The following is a 13,606-nucleotide window of genomic DNA, read 5'->3' on the forward strand; positions in this document are numbered from 1 at the left end:
TCCCTGGAAAGTCACGAATGTTGAATATTCTTCATGGCATTTAGAATGGTGACTCCTTTCCAAAGGTTTGCAGTTTACTTTGTCCAGATCCACTGGAGGAATCACAATCTATGGTAGCTATAGCCTTATTTTTTTAAACAACTTTATTGGAGTATAATTGCTTTATAATGTTGTGTTAGTTTCTGCTGTATAACGAAGTGAATTGGAGAGACCTTCAAGATGGTGGAGGAGTAAGACATGGAGATCACCTTCTTCCCCACAAATACGTCAGAAATACAACTCTTACACAATACATACTGAACGCTGGCAGAAGACCTCAGACATCCCGAAAGGCAAGAAACTCCCCATGTACCTGGGTAGGGAAAAAGAAAAAAGGAAAAACAGAGACGAAAGAATAGGGATGGGTCCTGCACCTCTGGGAGGGAGCTGTGAAGGAGGAAAGGTTTCCATACACTAGGAAGCCCCTTCACTGGCGGAGACGAGAGGTGGCAGGGGGGAAGCTTTAGAGCCACCGAGGAGAGCACAGCAATAGGGGTGCAGAGGGCAAAGCGTAGAGAGATTCCCGCACAGAGGATTGGTGCCAACCAGCACTCATCAGCCTGAGAGGCTAGTCTGCTCACCCACCAGGGTGGCTGGGGCTGGGAGCTGAGGCTCTGGCTTCAGAGGTCAGATCCCAGGGAGAGGACTGGGGTTGGCTGTGTGAACACAGCCTGAAGGGGGCTAGTGCACCACAGCTAGCAAGGAGGGAGTCTGGGGAAATGTCTGGACCTGCCGAAGAGGCAAGAGACCATTGTTTTGGGGTGCACGAGGAGAGGGGATTCAGAGCACCACCACTTGCTCCCTTCTGGCTTGCAGAGTTTCTGCTGAAAGATCAGCTGTACCTTATGGGGATTCCTTTTTATGTTATTTGTTGTTTTTCCCTTGCTGCTTTTAATATTTTTTCTTTGTATTTAATTTTTGATAGTTGGATTAATATGTGTCTTGGCATGTTTCTCCTTGGATTTATCCTGTATGGGACTCTCCTCACTTCCTGGACTTGATTGACTATTTCCTTTCCCATGTTAGGGAAGTTTTCAACTATTATCTCTTCATACGTTTTCTCAGTCCCTTTCTTTTTCTCTTCTTCTTCTGGGACCCCTATAATTCGAATGTTGGTGCATTTAATGTTGTCCCAGAGGTCTCTCAGATTGTCCTCAATTCTTTTCATTCTTTTTTCTTTATTCTGCTCTGCGGTAGTTATTTCCACTATTTTATCTTCCAGGTCACTTATTCGTTTTTCTGACTCAGTTATTCTGCTATTGATTCCTTCTAGAGAATTTTTAACTTCACTTATTGTGCTCTTCATCATTGTTTGTTTGCTCTTTAGTTCTGCTAGGTCCTTGTTAAACATTTCTTGTATCTTCATTCTATTTCCAAGATTTTGGATCATCTCTACTATCATTACTCTGAATTCTTTTTCAGGTAGACTGCCTATTTCCTCTTCATTTGTTTGGTCTGGTGGTTTTTTTTTTTTTTTTTTTCTTTTTGTGGTATGTGGGCCTCTCACTGTTGTGGCCTCTCCCGTTGCGGAGCACAGGCTCCAGATGCACAGGCCCAGCGGCCATGGCTCACAGGCCCAGCCGCTCCGCGGCATATGGGATCCTCCCAGACCGGGGCACGAACCCGTATCCCCTGCATCGGCAGGCAGACTCTTAATATTGCGCCACCAGGGAGGCCCTGGTCTGGTGGGATTTTTACCTCACTCCTTCATCTGCTGTGTGTTTCTCTGTCTTCTCATTTTGTTTATCTTACTGGGTTTGGGGTATCATTTTCTCAGGCTGTAAGTTCGTAGTTCATGTTATTTTTGGTATCTGCCCCCAGTGGGTGAGGTTGGTTCAGTGGCTTGTGTAGGCTTCCTGGTGGAGGGGTCTGATTCCTGTGTTCTGGTGGGTATTGCTGGATCTTGTCTTTCTGGTGGGCAGGGGCACGTCCCGTGGTGTGGTTTGGGGTCTCTGTGAACTTACTATGATTTTAGACAGCCTCTGCTAATGGGTGGTGTTTGTTCCTGTGTTGTTTGGCATGGGGCATCTAGCACTGGAGTTTGCTGGCCATTGGGTGGAGCTGGGTCTTAGCATTGAGACGGAGATCTTTGGGAGAGCTCTCGCCAATTGATATTACATGGGCTGGGAGGTCTCTGGTGGTCTAATGTCCTGTTCTTGGCTCTCCCACCTCAGAGGCTCAGGCCTGACACCAGGCTGGAGCACCAAGACCCTTTCAACCACACAGCTCAGAAGAAAAGGGAGGAAAAAAGAAATTTAAAATAATTTTAAAAATAACATTATTTTTTAAAAATTTTTAATAAAAAAATAATAAAAATCATAAAAAAGAAGAGGGCAAACCAATAAACAAATCCACCAATGATAACAAGCACTAAACACTAAACTAATATAAACATAAAATCAGAAACAAATCAGTCACAGACAGCAAATCCCAAGGCTACAGTGACTCCCAAAGTCCACTGCCACAATTTTGGGATGATTCATTTTCTATTCAGGTATTCCACAGATGCAGGGTACATCAAGTTGATTTTGGGGATTTAACCTGCTGCTCCTGACGCTGCTGGGAGAAATTTCCCTTTCTCTTCTTTGTTCACACATCTCCCGGGGTTCAGCTTTGTTTTTGGCCCCACCTCTGCCTGTTCCCCCCTCACCCAAAAAGGAGGGGATTAAAGCAGCAGCTGATTGCTGTTGCTCAGCTGTTGCTCATTCAGGCTGGGGCGAGGGAGAGGTACGGTAGTTATAACTGGAATGCAGGGTGAGCCTGCAGCAGCAGAGGCCAGCATGATGTTGCAAGAGCCTGGGTGCGCCATGTGTTCTCCTGGGAAAGTTGTCCCTGGATCACGTGACCCTGGCAGTGGCGGGCTGCACAGGCTTCCATGGTGGGGAGGTGTGGATAGTGACCTGTGCTTGCACACAGCATTCTTTGTGGCTGCAGCAGCAGCATTAGTGTTTCATGCCCGTCTCTTGTGTCCAAGCCGTGGCTCACACCCATCTCTGAAGCTCTTTTAGGTGGTGCTCTGCCTTCTCTGAGCAGGCAGGGAAAGAATCCCGTCTCCTCACACACCCCAAAACAATGTTCTCTTGCCTCTTAGGCAGGTCCAGACTTTATCCTGGACTCCCCCAGGGCTAGCTGTGGCACACTAGCCCATTTCAGGCTGTGTTGACATAGCCAACACCAGTCCTCTCCCTGGGATCTGACCTCAGAAGCCGGAGCCTCCCAGGCCCCGCCCGCCCCGGCGAGTGAGTAGACAAGCCTCTCGGGCTGGTGAGTGCTGGTCAGCACCGATCCTCTGTGCGGAAATCTCTCCGCTTTGCCCTCTGCACCCCTGTTGCCGCACTCTCCTCCATGGCTCCGAAGCTTACCCCCTTCCGCCACCCGCAGTCTCTGCCCACGAAGGGGCTTCCTAGTGTGTGGAAACGTTTCCTCCTTCACAGCTCCCTCCCACTGGTGCAGGTCCCGTCCCTATTCTTTTGTCTCTGTTTTTTCTTTTTTCTTTTGCCCTACCCAGGTATGTGGGTATTTTTTTGCCTTTTGAGAAGTCTGAGGTCTTCTGCCAGTGTTCAGTAGGTGTTCTGTAGGAGTTGTTCCACATGTAGATGTATTTTTGATGTATTTGTGGGGAGGAAGGTGATCTCCACATCTTACTCCTCTGCCGTCTTGAAGGTCCCCGGCTCTTACCTACTCCTTAATTTTTAAAATAATTTAGATAGGGAGCCTGTGCCAGGAAGTGAGCTATTATGAAAGATAACTTCTTTTTACATCAGCAAGACTCCTGTGTTTGGCAAGGAAAACATTTGCATACCAAACATTTACTCTTCCCACCTCCCTGTCAATTGTCTTCCTCCCCTTTGAAGTCCTAGACCCACACCTTCTCCTTAGCTCAGAATAGAATATAAGCCTCATTTGCCTGTCTGTGGGTCTCATATTCTTATGCGGCCTGTGTATATACATTATCAAATTTGTTTTTCTCCCATTAATCTGTCTTATGTTAATTTGGTTGTTAGTCCAACCAAAGAACCAAGAAGTGTAGAGAAAATATTTTTTCTCCCTTACAACATAAATTTAGTTGTTGTGGTTTGTGGGTTAGATTATGGTTTTTCTGAAATAGGATTTTAATTAAATGCTTCACATATCTGTTGGTAGCCTACCATTCTGTATAGTCATTGTGCATAGAAAAAAAAAAGTAATATCAATGGTTTCAAGAAGCAGCTCCTAACTTAGCAGAAGAGACAGATAGGTAAAGTTACCTAGATAGAAATTCGACTCTGCTAAATTAAAGATGTGTAGTAAGTGCTATCATATTATAGAGGAGACAGTTGTTGGCAACCTCAAAGTAGTTTTCAGAGGGAAGGTGATATTTTTAGCAGTACTTGAAATAATAACTTTAGAATTGGATAAACAAGAGGAAAATATTCCAAGTAGGAAGAATAGCAAAGGTAAGTACTTTAAAAAAATGAAGTATTTAAAGAATAATTTAAAAATTTAGTGTGGAAAAAGCATGAGCCATGTGTTAGGAAAAATTACCAATAAAGGTGAACAGGATACATTTTGAAGAGCCACAAACACCATGCTGAAGTTTTACATCCTATGTACTATAAGCAATAAGGAGTCACAAGGGAACATACTTTGGTTTGGTTTAAGGTGGAAATATTTAAAATGTGTTTTTCCAATAGCAACTAAATTTATATGCATTTTCAAGGTCATGCATCATTATATACTGGGCTGGCCAAAAAGTTGGTTCGGTTTTAAGTAAAAATAAAAGATACTTTTCATTTTTACAAAGAACTTTATTGAACAATGTATTCACCAACAGAACGAACTTTTTGGCCAATCCAATACAATGTCAACTTACCTCCTCTATAAATTCTGCCATTTTTATTGCTACCCTATCATTCCTTTTCAACAACCCAAACTTCCACTGGTCTATAATTTGATTCTCCCATTGTTAATATTAGCTGTATGTGAGTATTGTTCTCCATTCTTAAATTGTATTCTGCTCAGACAATAACTGGTCTCTGAAGATACCTTGAACATCCCTCTGAGATCATTCTGTATGTGAAGTAAAACCTTTCGCTATGTTATGAAGATGTAAAAATTATAAAGTATCATGGAAAGAAGAATGTTATTCCCCAAAAATCCATAGGATAATATGTCAGCTTGTCAGCTATACCTACAAATATACCCAAGTATCTGTCTATTTCTATTAGTATCATTAATAAAACCCAGATCCAAGACACCATCATTTCTCACCTAGACTACTGCACTGGCTATAATCATTTTAAAACATAAGCCAACCACTTGAACTCCCTTGTTTAAAACTTTCTTTAATTCTTAATTTCACTGAAAATACAATAGAAACTTTTATTTATGTCTCACAAGGTTTTTATAACATCCTCAAACCACATACCCATGCTTCTATGCAGTCACTCTTCTTCAGCAGCACAGGTTTTTCTTGTTCTTCTAACAGCTAAACTCTTTTCTACTACAGGGTGTTTATTCTCTTTTACCTTTCCTGGAACACAGATCTTCTGTATATTTGAATGTTCCACCCCTTCACTTCATCAAAGTTTTTATTCAAAGACTTCTATTTGAAAGACTGGTCCTGACCATAAACTGAAAAGTAGCTCTTTTTTTCACTCATCATTCTCTAGTCTCTATCATTTCATGCCATTTTATTTCCTTCTTGGCATTTATTGCAAGCATAAATTATTGTAATTTTTACTTAATTATTTGTAATCATCTGTCATATCAGTGAGAATAGTCTCTTTTATTTACCTTTGCTTCTCCAGTGCTGTAAAGAGTGCAGGCATGTGTGTTTATAAAATGTTTGTTGAGTGAATGACTGAATGACTTACTAAAGCCAAAGTCACATGAGAATAAAAGTGAAACAGAAAGCAACTGAGATGCTAAATCCAAAAGCAGAAGGAAAAAAAAAAAAGACAGAGAGATGACTAAAGAGGAAAGCATAAGCATCACATGTATTGATAGGAAAGAAAAAAACAAAAGAGACATAGCTAGTGTCCAAATGGCTATGTTTACAGTCAAAGGCCACTTAAATTCATTACATCAGCGATAAGTGGGGGCATTTGGAATTAATTGTCCTCTCTGTGCCTGCACAGGCTCTGGGGGACCTGCTGAAGGAAGTGTGAGAGATCTTCATAAGCAGCCTATGCATGGACTCATGGGGGGCTGGAGGAAGAGGTAATGTGTGCTTATGTAGCACAGCAGTGGCAGCTGGGAAGTCAATGCCACATCACAGGATCCCCCTACAGAGCTTATAGCAGAGCTCTGGTGAATACAGGAGCAGGAATTATCTATAAGAAACACTGTCATTAGGAGATGTGGTCCTAATTTTAACAAGCTGGGATTTATATCTGCTCCCTGACAGAGAAAAGAGAGGGGGAGGCAGTGAGGTGAAGACCAAACTCTTGGAAATAAAAAAGGTACTATGTTTGTTGTTACTTTGAGAATTCTGTCAGGTGGGTAATTCCAAAGCCAGTAAAATCAAAACGAAGAAACAAGGTCATAATTAGACCAGTAGGTACTTGAGGTGTGTTCAGACTATTGGGTTAAGTATTCCTCTAAACCACCTATTTAAGGTAGATGTTGATGCTAACTAGAGCTGTTTCTCTAGGTGTGAAACAGGTTCCTTCAAATGAGAAGGGAAAACTACAAAATCTAGGATCTGGTGGTTCATGTAAAAAGGTAGCAAATACTTGCATTCTAGTTGTATTTTTTGTTTGTTTCCTGAGGCAACTGATAATATTGTCTGCAAATGACTAACATTATATATACATATATATATTCAGATATATATATATATATATATATATATATATATATATATATATATATATATATATATAATTAACAGTGCTAGTCATCACACAAACTTTCCTACAGACATTGTCTCTATTTGGCTGAGCTACCTGTAGGAAGAGCTGCCAGCTGGGGAAATGGATCTGTGTGGCCCAGAATGCTAATATAAATGCTGATCTCCTGAATCTGTGAGAACCACATGGAATGAATAGTAACGCAGGGTATTGTAGGTTTTACGCAGGAAAAAAAATGCCTGTGATTAGAGATAAATTCATGGGGAATAAAAGAATGTGGAGGCAGAATTACAGACTTAGTACAGGAAAATAGATTAAGGTTGAGAAAAAGTAAGATAAAAAGAGATTTGGCAAGATGCTGAAATGCTTTTAAATCCATGCAAATAACCGACCAGGGGAAGCGAGTAAGTTGAAAGAATAAAACAATGTGTTTTAAAGCAAGACAAAAAGATCAGCTACAGGGACAAAACATTAAAAAAGCTTTACAAGTTATCTAAGAGTACAAAATTACTTGAAAATGTTCTCAAGTATGTATACAAAAAACAATAACCAAGCAAAGAACATTAATTGAGCAAACAAGGAAAAATCAGAGTAACCTGGGTTAGCAATATTATGCAAATAAAATGGAGGGATTCTGCTTTAAAAAAAAGAATTCATTATAAATCTTGAATGGAGCATTTGGGAAAGATTTTTTACTTTATGCTGTTTAAAGCTTGCACAAAACAGGTACTGATCAAATTCTCATGCGTCACACTATAGAGAAACAGGGTGACAATCTTCAATTCTGAGAGACTGGGTGCTGAGACCTCTAGTGCTGAAACATCATAGACTCTATATCTTGTCCCTCAAGGGGCTAAATATGAGTTATTAATCTGGAGTTTCTGTGAATGTGTTTTGTATATGGGGAGGTTGAAGATTTGTGAATAATTTAAAACCATAAACTGTAGGGGAGCAGGGCCTATTGCTGTCATCATTATTTTTTTTTCAAAAATGTCCTCAACTTTAGTTTCAAGAGCACTGAATGGTTTACCAAATGATATAAAAGCTTAATGTACTGATGATATAAAAGCTTAATGTAATGTTTGTAGATCATCATATATAGCATAACATATATAGATCACATATATATGTGTTTATGAAATGTATATATAGTTATTATATATTATCTATATATTATTATCAATAAGCATTAGTTTATGTTTTTATATAATCATTTGGTCATCATTCATATATATAATAACTTGTGGAATTGAGAATCAATTGTAAATCCCCAGTGAACAATGGATTGTTTTGGGAACTACATACCTGATGCAATAAGGAGTCATCAATAAAGGTACTCAATGGATAGATAATTATCTCCAAAAGCACACTGAAATACCAGTGTTTTCTTTCCTCTCTCAAACATGATGTTGTATCTAATACAACCAGTTTATTTTACTCAAATTATAATTTGTCTTTATTAATTAAAGGCAACATAGTTTCATCATTCACTTAGTCACTATTTCAACAGTTTGAGATTAAATTATTGTGTTAAATATATATATATATATATATATATATATATATATATATATATACACACACACACATACATTTTTATGTTTCTATTTTGCTAGATTTTCTTTTTCTTGGAATGGCCAGAGGTAATTTTCATCTGGAAAAAGCTTGCCTCTCTTAAGGCATGAAATCTCAAACAGAAAAATGAAGGTCTTGATTCAGCTGTCTGTAAAACCATATAGCTTATTAAACTGAACTGCTATTGTGTTGCAACGGCATGATAATTAATCATGGGACAAGGCTAAAAGCCTAGAACAGAGAAGCTTTCTGTTCTTAGTGCAGTCAAAATGGGTGAAGTGGGCATGATATTCATTAAAAACTTGAAGAATACTGGACTTAGAATGTGGGTAATAAGTGATGACTCATATGATAAAATTAGTCTCAAAGAAGCTGAGAAAGTATTAAAGAAGATTGTACAAAATGAAGCAAAGCAGATGAGAAAAGTCCATGTCTCTGCATATAAGACAACTGTTTGTTAATAACTGTTTTAATATTTTGGATACCAAGTGGCAATGTTTAAAGCAATTTATATGTTTACCTGATAGTTTCGTGCTTCTTTTCTGGCATTTTACACAATTTATCTACATTTGTGGATAGTGTTTGCACATTTTAAAGATACACGTAACACTTTATAATGTTTCTCATTTAAACTAATGAGAAATTGGGCCCTATTAGGATTTCAGGGTAGAAAGTCTGACTCTCAGTAAAGGATTACTAACTTTAAGTTGGTGATGACTGATTTTGGTCCTTCTAAGGCTCTGAATTGTCAAGTAGCCTCATGGATGTTTTTCCTTGGAATCTGGCATCATTTTAAGGCAGATTTCAGCCTCTTCAATGTTGCTCTTGTTTCTCCATGATTAGGGAAACATTACATCTTAGGAGACACAGCTGTGAATCCCTCCTACTCTACAGCTGCAAGTAATGAGATAGTAAAGGGAGATTGGACAGGATTGAAAGGAAGATCTCTGAACATGAAAGTTTAATACTTAGCCCCCTCTAATATTGACCTAGAGCCCAGGACAATAGCTTATTTTACCCATGAGACTTTGTAAATTTTGATATGACATTTACTAACAGAGGACGTGTCATTTGGAAAGCAAGAGTAGGTATACTTGACTACACTTAGGTAAAATCTAAGAAAAAATACACATAAACTCTTCATGAGAGGTGAGCAGTTTAACCTCAAATTATTTTTAAAAACATAATTGAATAAATGGTTAAATTAGTTAATGGCAAAATTAAAATGTTTACTTTTAACAAAAATGCATACATTTGATTTGAAAAGAAGATTTTATTTTAAAGGTCAAACCAATACAGACATCTATTTCCTGCACTTGGCATTCCCTATTGTGAGCGCATTTCCATAGATGTCTGTACTTTTCAAAGTATATATTTTTATCATGCACAGTGGCTTGCAGAGGGAGGAAAGAATATTCTATTTCTTGATTATGCAAATAATGACATTTTCTTCTTATATTCTTTTCAATAATGGGTCAAAATCAAGTAAATAAAGAATAAATGTTTAAAATCTGAAAAATTCACTTGTCTGTATTGACACCATTGTGTAATATGGATAGTAATGACTCATATTTCAGTACCCCCCTCATGGGCTATTCTTCAAATTTGACTTACTTTCTCTCCTTTCCTTCTTCCTTTCCCTTCCCTTCTCATCTCTTTCTTTCCCCTCCCTTCCCTTCCGTCCCGCTCCATTCCCCTCTTCTGCCTTCCTGCTTTCCTGCCTTCTTTCCTTTTCTCATGCTCATTTGCTGTCTCCTCTCTCACTCTCAAATGTAGTTCTGTGCTTTGGAAACAGAGATTCCTATCCCCATCATTGAAAGTAAATTTCTAACTCTTCTGCAGCGTCATGGCTTTCAAAACAAGGCTCTTTTTTTTTTTTAATGTAAATGTTCAAATAAAATTAGCTTCAGTATTTGAATTGCCATTACTGTTGGTAAATGAACTTTTATAAATGTTTTATCATGAAGAGCATTTGCATCCAAATAAGGAAAGACTAAGCTTCAATATCCATTCTATTTTTCAATATCCATTCTATTTGGTTGGCAATCTCTCAAACAGTTTCCTATTGGAAAATTGTTAAGGGCACTTGAGGACTGATTTCACTTAGTTACCCTAGATGGGTTAGCACACCTTGTAGTATTCAGAGTTTTATTGGCAAGGAATATTAAGTTCATCTTTTCTACATTTATAATTTCTCTTCTGTTTTCTTCAAGTTTTTACTTAGATCAGTGGTTCTCAAAATTATTCAGTTGGTTTAGCAGCTGCAAGTCACAGTGCTTTTTGTGAAACACCACTGAAATACTGAGATACCCAGGATAAGACACCTTTAAATTACAAATACACAATTTTGTGGCATATAAAATATCATTTTACATGCATATGGGATTGATAAGAAACAACAAGAGTTGATGTTCTAAGACAAATATATTTGGAAGAAAAACATAAAATTAAAAAAAAATTATCTCCATTAGGTATTTTTCTACAAATTGGGAAAAGACTCATTATTCAATTATAGCAGCAGAACACCTTGATCCTGGTAATGGAACATATTCTGCACAATAATTATTTAAAAACCATCTTCCTACAGACTTTGAAAAAAGACCAGGCAAGTAAAGAACATGTACATGACTATATTCAACATGAAAACTGGCTGGATATTTAAATGTACAAAATTCATGCTACACTGCATGATGTATGATCCGAACAGATTGTTTTAAGCAAATATAAGTTAATTCCATTAAAACTTTTCCTTGGTACTAATATTGTCTGCATATTTAGATATTCCTTGGACAATAACTTATAGATAAATTGATATGATAAGCCATAGTCCTATAGTTTTATCTTTCTGTAAAAAGATAAAATAAAATGAAACAATCTAACAAATATGCGCAAACTCATTAAATAACTGAAATATATTTTTTAAAGAAATGTCTTTGTCATATAGCACAAAGAATGCAGAGGAGATATATTCATACAGGCTGCTATTTTGTGAATTGATTATTGGTACAAGATATTCTCAGATCATCACAGTCATAGAAGAAGGTTCTGGCAAGAATCCACTATCTATTCCTTCTATAAAATGTTGGTAAATTTAGGAGAATTTAAAGCTGAGTTTTTTCTTTATCGGTAGTCTGCATCAGGCTTAATTTCTCAAGATGGTGATCAAATAATTAAGAAATGCAGCTCCTATTCACATAGGTTGTAGAGAGATTAGGTACACAAAAAACTGAGAAAAACATTAGGAGATATATATATATGTATATATACACACATATGTATGTATATATCTATTTTACTACTAAGAACTGGTTGATTGATAAGTATCAACTATAAAATAGAATATTAAAAAATTAGAATTACAGATATTTGGCCTGAAAAATATAACTGAAAATAATTTAATTTTGCAAATGATGAAGCCAAAGCTTAGAGAGGATATGTGACATTTCCAAAATATCAGTGTGGGAAGGGATCTGTTTACACAGTGTATAAACAGACATTTCCTCAAAGAAGATAGACAAATGGCCAATAAGCATGTGAAAATATACTCAGTATAATTAGTCATTAGGGAAATGAAAATCAGAACTACAATGAGATATGCCCATTAAGATGGCTTCTATCAAAACAAAAACAAACACAGAAACCAACAGAAAAACCCAGAAAGTATCAAGGTCTGGTGAGGATGTGGAGAAATCAAAACCCTTATAAACTGTTGGTGGGAATGTAAAATGGTACAGCTGCTGTGGAAAACAATACGGTGGTTCCTCAAAAAATTATAAATCGAATTACCATATGATCCAGCAATTCCACTTCTGGGTATATGCCCAAAGGAGTTGAAAGCTGGGTCTCAAAGAGACACTTGTACACTCATATTTAGCAACATTCATTGTTCACAGTAACTAAAATGTGGAAGCAACCCAAGGGTCCGTCAACACATGAACAGATAAGTAAAATGTGGTACGTACACACAATGGAATATTAAAAGGGAAGGGGATTTTGACTTATGCTACAACGTGGATAAACTTTGATGACATTATGCTAAGTAAAATAAGCCAGTCACAAGAAGACAAATACTGCATAATTCCCCTTATGGGAGGTATGTAGAGTCATAAAAATCACAGAGACAAAAATAGAATGGTGTTTGTTAGGGGCTGGGAGAAGGGGGGAATGAAGAGTTATTGTTTAATGGGTATAGAGTTTCAGTTTTACAAGATGAAAATATTTAATGGCATGGACAGTGGTGATGGTTGTGCAACATCATGAGTATATTTAATACTATTAAGTTAAACACTTAAATGGTTAAGGTGGTAAATTTATGTTATTTGTATTTTACCACAATAATAAAAAATTGGGGAAAAAAAGATCCTATGGTGCATACCGAGAAGAAAGAAATCACATAAAACATGGTCTCTGCTCACAAAAAGCTTATAGCTTATCAATGGAAAAAGTGTAAGTACAGAAATAACTAGAATACACCAATTTAAGATGTGGGACTTCAGTCTGGTGACTTTTTATTCTATCACATCGTCTCCTAATCATTAGAAATGAGTGGCAATTGAGAACTCTGACAAGGGACTGGTACCTCTGGCTACAATGGGCATTAGCAGATGTGTCTGCCTTTGACACATCTTTGTTCACAGTTGTTCAGAATGGGTGTGGGGTCACAGAGCAAGATAACTTTCCCAGAAGAAAACATGGACTGTTTCAAAATCTTCTTACAATTAAGTCTGAATTTTGTTTAACAAGCAAACACCTCCCTAACACCTTGTCCTAAAGGTCCTCTTTAGTAAAACCTGGCATTGTAAAGAATTAGAGTTGTAATGAGGGAAGAAATACACACTCATATTATTACATTTTATTTATTCTTCATGAATATTGACTAATATCATTTGAGATATTTCTACACACTGTTTCTCAAACTATAGGAATTATATATAAGTAGAGATTAGAGAATTTTAAATGAAGATTAACTCAAAATCTTTTAATTATAAGCAAGTATATTTCTACATTAAAATTGAGATAAGATCCCATTTGAATTTTGACCTCATGAAAGAGTTGCTATACAACTAAATATAGATTACATAAAATCCCTTGCAGAGTAAAAGGGAGGGCTAAGAGAGTATTTCTTCACTATATCCATATTTGGAAGTACAGACTATTCC

The sequence above is a fragment of the Mesoplodon densirostris genome, chromosome 1, assembly GCF_025265405.1.
Source record: "Mesoplodon densirostris isolate mMesDen1 chromosome 1, mMesDen1 primary haplotype, whole genome shotgun sequence".
Lineage (NCBI taxonomy): Eukaryota > Metazoa > Chordata > Mammalia > Artiodactyla > Ziphiidae > Mesoplodon > Mesoplodon densirostris.